General features: G+C 38.4%; 1 non-coding gene across 1 annotated transcript; it reads right to left on the bottom strand.

The window, feature by feature from the left end:
- Positions 1-2,898: 2,898 nt before the first annotated feature.
- On the bottom strand, positions 2,899-3,005 carry LOC142162475 (small nucleolar RNA R71). The gene has a single exon (XR_012693738.1). It is a non-coding gene; the product is annotated as a small nucleolar RNA R71 (small nucleolar RNA).
- Between the last annotated feature and the right edge of the window lie 3,327 nt (positions 3,006-6,332).

The following is a 6,332-nucleotide window of genomic DNA, read 5'->3' as shown; positions in this document are numbered from 1 at the left end:
CATTCTCATGGGTCCATCCCAATTCCTTGTTGGAATTAATCTTGGGGTCATAGACTCTCTTTCTCAAGAGGAGTCAAGACTCACTAAGCTAGACTTAGTGTTTGCAACCACCAAATCTTAATGAAAACATAAGATTAATCCAAATAACAAATACCCAACATCATTCATGCACTAAACAATCACACTCATTAATTACCCACACTAGGGTTGAGCCACAACCCTAGCTAATGGGTTTAGCCAGCCATAATAGAAACAGAAATTGAAGAAATTGAAGATGAAACAACCATATTAATTAATTGCTAATGTTAAACTACAATAATCTATGATGAAAACTAAGCTAAAAATGCCCAAGATAGGCCAAAATATAAGTCTCACGAGCTCAGCTGCTATCCGCCCAAAAACAGAACTCAAAAAAACTGCTCCTAAAAAGTAAAATGTTCTATTTATACTACATAGGAAAAACCGGACAAAAATACCCCTGAGGGTCTGGCGCGGACCGCGCACAAATGACGTGCGGCCGCGGAGGATTTTGGGTCTTCATATCTTGCTTCTGGAACTGGGGACGCGGACCGCACAAAAGTGACGTGCGGCCGCGTGAACTTCATCCACGCGGACCACACTGATTAGGTGTGCGGCCGCGTGGGCTTTTGCCTTGAATGATTGAGTCTCTGACACTCTTAGGCACGGACCGCATGAAAAGGGGCGCGGACCGCGCAACTTGACTTAAAAATGGCATGGCCTCTGAACTTTCCTGCGCGGCCGCGTGGCAAAACAATGCGAACCGCGCAGGTTGACTTTGAAAATGACCAGCCTCTGAACTCTCCTGTGCGGCCGCGTGACAAAACAGTGCGGACCGCACAGGTCATTTTGTTCCCCCCTTTTGTTGTCTTTTGACACTTGACAGATTTCACTCCTTTTTGAGCCAATCTTTAGTATTTGTCATCTTGTCGCTCAAACCTGCAATCAAGTGCAACTTGTAAGCATTTTAGGACTAATTTATGGCAGTTAATGCACAAAACTTTGGTAAGAATGGGTATAAAACATGTAGAAATCACAGTTATCAGGGCGCGATATGGTAGCCCAAAAATGTTAGAGTGACTTCCCATTTCTGCTAAAAAAGTGTTGTTTCATCTGGGGTTTATTGGGGGATGACTTAAATACACGGGAAAATACCATTTTCATCACTTTTGACTATTTTAGACCTAAGGAGGCTAAGGAGGCCAAGGAGGAGTGGGAAGAACACAAGCACAAGGATTTCATCATTCCTTCCTTACTTAGATCCGGGTTTGAATTGAATTTATGTTTTCCTATACTTTAGTTATATTTGTGAAGAACTTCTCCATGTATATGGAGTAGTTCTTTTTGGGTTTTGATGGATTTGGTGTATTGATGATTGTTTGTGGATTATAACTCGATTTTAATGTATTTGAATCATTTTGGAAGATTCAATTATTGGATCTATATTCACTAGTTCTTGTAATTGAAAGAGACATAACTTGTGATATTCTTGCATTATATTGTTGGTTGAGTTCATAAATTCTTCTAAGTAATCGAAAGAGGCTAGTTGAATCATTGATTAAATCTAGTTAGGAAAATAATTGAAAGAAGTTTTCATAAAGACCAACCCACTACGCATTCTTACATATCTTAACTGTGCTTAAATTAATTCATCTCGTGAGGTTAAGACTTAATCGAGAGAGGAGTTTTTGCTGAACAGTTTCCTAATAAAAGAGTGAATTCGAGAGACTCACTTGAACATTGGAAGTGAACTGTATAGAGTTAGATCCCGAACAATTATCTTGCACATATTCTGTCAAGACCCTATCTTCTCCCACTGATAACCTTAATTGATTATTCCTTATTTCGATAGTCACTAGTCAATAACTCTCGATTTTAGATTCTTAGTTAAGTTTTATTATTAATCATATAAATCTCATTTGTTGTTCCTCCTGGATTGCAATCAAGCTAGAAGTTACGATAATACTATTTAAATCAAATCCCTGTGGACATGATATTAAACTATACTATCTTTGAGTAGCGAGCACAATTTAAGTGTGTGTTTTGCGCTCGTCAAATTTTGGCTTTGTCGGGGATTGGAAATCAATAGTGTTTGAATTAGTTTGTAGTGCTAATTAAGGAATTTATTTTTATTTTATTTTGTTCTTCATGGTTTTCTCCTCTGTGTGCAGGCAACAGGTTAATTCCATGGTGTATGACACGATCTTCTTCTAAAGAAGTAATACCCTACAACCCGGAACTAGAAAAACACTTGCGGCAACTGAGGAAGGAGAAAGAGTTCACCGTAAAGTTCTTGGGGAAACCTTCAACTCAAGAACACATGGTTAATAACGGCGGCAAGGTAGAAGTACCTGCAAGAGAGGCAGCACAGCATAGAGAAGAAGCTGCAAGGATAGCAGCTGAGGCAACCCGTAGAGCTGTTGAGGAAATTGTCGAAGACAATACGGGTTGAAGATTCAATCTAAATCGACCCTTTATTGAAGACCAGTTCGAGAATACGATACCCAGTCCTGGTAGGGCATTGGGTGATTATGCTAGACCAGTCTACAATTAAGGATTGTCAAGCGTTATACCACCTCCAATTGCCGCAAATAATTTCGAGTTGAAGCAAGGTTTGCGTTAAACCATTCAAAACAGCTGCATTTTTAGAAGGAAGATGAACGAATATCCAAACACGCATCTGATGGACTTCGAGGAGATTATAAACACCTTTAAATACAATGAGGTGTCACAAGATGCAGTGTATTTAAGGGCATTCCCCTTTTCACTTAAATATGGTGCGAAGTAGTGGCTTCGAAGCTTGCCAAATGGATCAATTAGAACATGGGAGGAAATGAACAGAAAATTTCTCGATAAATATTTCTCCTCAGCTAAGATGGAAAGTTTAGAAGAGAAATCCATAAGTTCTGCCAGAAAGAGACTGAAACTGTTTTTGAAGTATGGGAGAGGTTTAAGGAGATAGTTAGAAGGTGTCAACATAGCGGTATTGAACTCTGGATGCAACTCCAGGATTTTTGGGATGGATTGACACCAGCCTCGTATAGAACATTGAGCAATACAGTTGGAGGCCCTTTTATGAAGAAGATTCCAGTGGAGATAGTTACAATTCTTGATGAGTTATCCGAAGATATTAATCAGTGGCCCTCTAAGAGTATGGAAAGAAGAAAATCAACTGGTGTTCACCAAGTTGATGCTACTACATCTGTGCAAGTACAGCTTGATGCTATGGCTAAAGAAATACGAAAGCTAATTGTAGCTTCAATGCAAAATGTACACCATGCAGCTTGTGATATATGTGGAAGAGGACACCCTACTTATGAGTGTCAACCATCAACTGAGGAAGTGAATGCTATAGGAAACTATAATATTAATTCTATGAGTCAGAGGCACCCCAACTTTTCATGGAGTTCACCTGGGGGTACTGCAAATGCATGGCAACAAAACAACCCCAGATTTCAGGAATAAGGAGCTCCAGGTTTTCAAAATCAGCAGAGGCAGCAATATCAATCTCCACAGTCGAATCAATCCAGCATATAAGATCTTATGAAGACCTTCATTATCAAGATAGATGAGAGGGTTGATGCCCATGATGCATCTATCAAAGAATTGGGTATATATTTTTGAAGCCTGGAAAAAAAGGTTGGGAACTTAGCTACTCTAATGTCTGAGAGAGCCCTAGGAACACTCCCGACTGATACAGAAATAAATCCCCAAAAAACAGTAAATGTTGTAACTTTGCGAAGTGGGAAAGAGTTGAAAGATCTCACCCCAATCCAAAAAGATATGAGACATGAAAAAGAAAGCGGGGAGCAACTAAAGAGTGGTGTCAAAAAGAAGAAAGAAGGAAAATCGAGAAGGGGGAACCTGAGGCAAGCAAGCATATGCCTGTCGCTACCTTTTCCCCAAAAGCTAAGTGGAGAAAAGATGGACAAGCAAGTCGAGAGATTTCTAGATGTGCTGATACAGGTTCATGTAAATCTTCCATTCACAGAAGTGCTCTCACAAATGTCAGCTTATGCCAAGTTTTTAAAGGAGGTCCTGACAAAGAAGAGGAAAATAGAAGAGACCTCAGTGGTCAAGCTCACAGAGCATTGCAGTGCAATATTACAAAACAAACTCCCACAAAAGTGTGAAGATCCAGGGAGTTTTACCATACCTTGCTTTTTATGCACTGCTAATTTTGATAAATCTTTATGTGATTCTGGTGCCTCAAATAATCTAATGACTTTATCTTTTTATAGGAAATTGGAGAAAGATATTGGAAAGATAAGCCAGACCTCACTTTGTGGGATTTTACTGGGTAGTTGTTGTTGTATATTAGAGAGATAAGGTCTGCACAATATCTTTGCAGCTGGCATACCAGACGACTCTAATAACCGAAGGAATAGTTGAAGATGTCTTAGTTTGAGTGGATAAGTTTGTATTTCCTATAAATTTTATAGTGGTAAAGATGGAAGAGAACAAGGATGTCCCCCTCATCCTAGGAAGACCATTCCTAGCTTAGACTGGGTGAGGAGACTATATGAATGTAGAAACGAGGGTGAAAATGGAGAAGTTTGCTTCTAGTGTTGTGTGGAAAGTGAAGAGCGTGAAAGAGAAGGCTGCAGTTAGTGAGAAAGATACGTGTTGGGTGTACCCCAAGAATGCTGAGAAGAAGCTATCTACATGGATGTGTGCACTAGTTCGGGGGCGAGGGATTGAGCCCAACTTCGACTCAAACCCTGACTAGATGTTCATAGAAGTTTTCCTTACCTCTTGCTTTTTATTTATGTATCATAGGGACATGCCACAATTTAAAGTGTGGGGTGGGGATGTATATATTTATAGAATGTATAGATGTATATATGTGTTTTTGTAATTCATTTGATTGGAAATTTTGGACAACTTTTACTTCACGACGATGGATTTCCTCGGTTGTCTTCTTGAGGGATTAAAGTTGAAGGAAATCCCACTTGGTTTTACTTTGTGCCGCGGTTCTTTTCCAAGGGTTTAGTTTAAATGAGGTGTAGTTAGTTTTTTAATTTTTCTTAGGAGTAGGAAACCTTGTGCTGTGAATTGATATGAAAACAATATCTCTTGACTATATTATATCTTGAGAATAGTAAGTGCTTTAATTGTGACGCTTAGGCTCAGATTTTGACTCTTGTATAAGTACCTTAAAATGTATGATCTTAACTTTGCTTAACTGCTTTGACTAGAGGGTCTCGATGAGTCCGATCCTGAGTGAGTTATGTGCCAGGTGTGTGTGAGGTTTTGTGTATTCTTTGCATTGCATTTGATGTCTAGAACTTGCTCCGTGTATTTGCAAAGCGAAATAGTAGTTTTATTTAGTCTTGAAAGTGATATAGGCGTTTCTTTATTGATCCAATTATATGTTGTACCCACCTAATTGTTATGTATCTTAGTTAATCCCTTTGAGCCTGTAATCCTGTTTTATTTTTTGGCAACCACATTACAAGCCTTACTCATTTGTTTAAATTGTCCATCTATTCAAGCCTTTTTACCTCTCGAGCGCACTTGAAATTGTTATGAACTTTGTAAAAGTTAAAGTGTGGGTTGTTGGTTTGGTTTTTCAGTGGAACTATTGAAATAAGGAGAAAGGTACATTATTTTGAAAAATTAAGAGCCACTTAAACTAAAAAAGAAAATGAAAAAAAGTATTCATTGACAGTGGTAACTCTCTATGTATTTGTGCTTAAAGAAGTTGGGAGTTGATGTATAATGATATGAAGGTGGAGTTATGGTTCGACATAAGTATAGAGTTTTAAATGATTAAATTGTATGTATTAAAGTGCTTAGGCAGGTGCAGTCATGCTTATATCGAAATATATCCTACCCAATCCGTAGCTTACATTACAACCAAATAATGTCTTACTTGATCCTTAACTGAATGAGCTCAATTAGTAGAGTAGTACATTACGGGCAAGCTTATGGTACGTCTTTTGTGTCACATGAATGTTACTTCTGAGATGAGTTAATTCTTTCTATCTTGAGTTCCTAATTATTCTTGAATTTAATTGTGGGTAGAACTACTCTCTATTGTTTGTGTGAAGGCACATAATTCACGAAGGAAAGGTAATGTCTTTGACCTCTATCTTAGATTAAATGAGCAGGCTATGAAAAATGCGTGATGATTTTGAGTCAAGTCTTGAGGCGAGGATATTACGGTATTGTGTTTAATATGTTTGATTATTCTTGGTGTGATTTAGGAGAGTTGTTTGAAAAGGTGGTGTCTATGTGAAGTATAGTTTGATTGCTCGAGGACGAGCAATGATTTAAGTGTGGTGTTTTGATGGTAGGCTATAATCCTATGC

Source organism: Nicotiana tabacum, chromosome 7 (genome assembly GCF_000715075.1).
Source record: "Nicotiana tabacum cultivar K326 chromosome 7, ASM71507v2, whole genome shotgun sequence".
In the NCBI taxonomy this organism is placed as follows: Eukaryota; Viridiplantae; Streptophyta; class Magnoliopsida; order Solanales; family Solanaceae; genus Nicotiana; species Nicotiana tabacum.
Note: the sequence above shows the minus strand (reverse complement) of the source record. Positions and strands in the feature narration are given on the sequence as shown.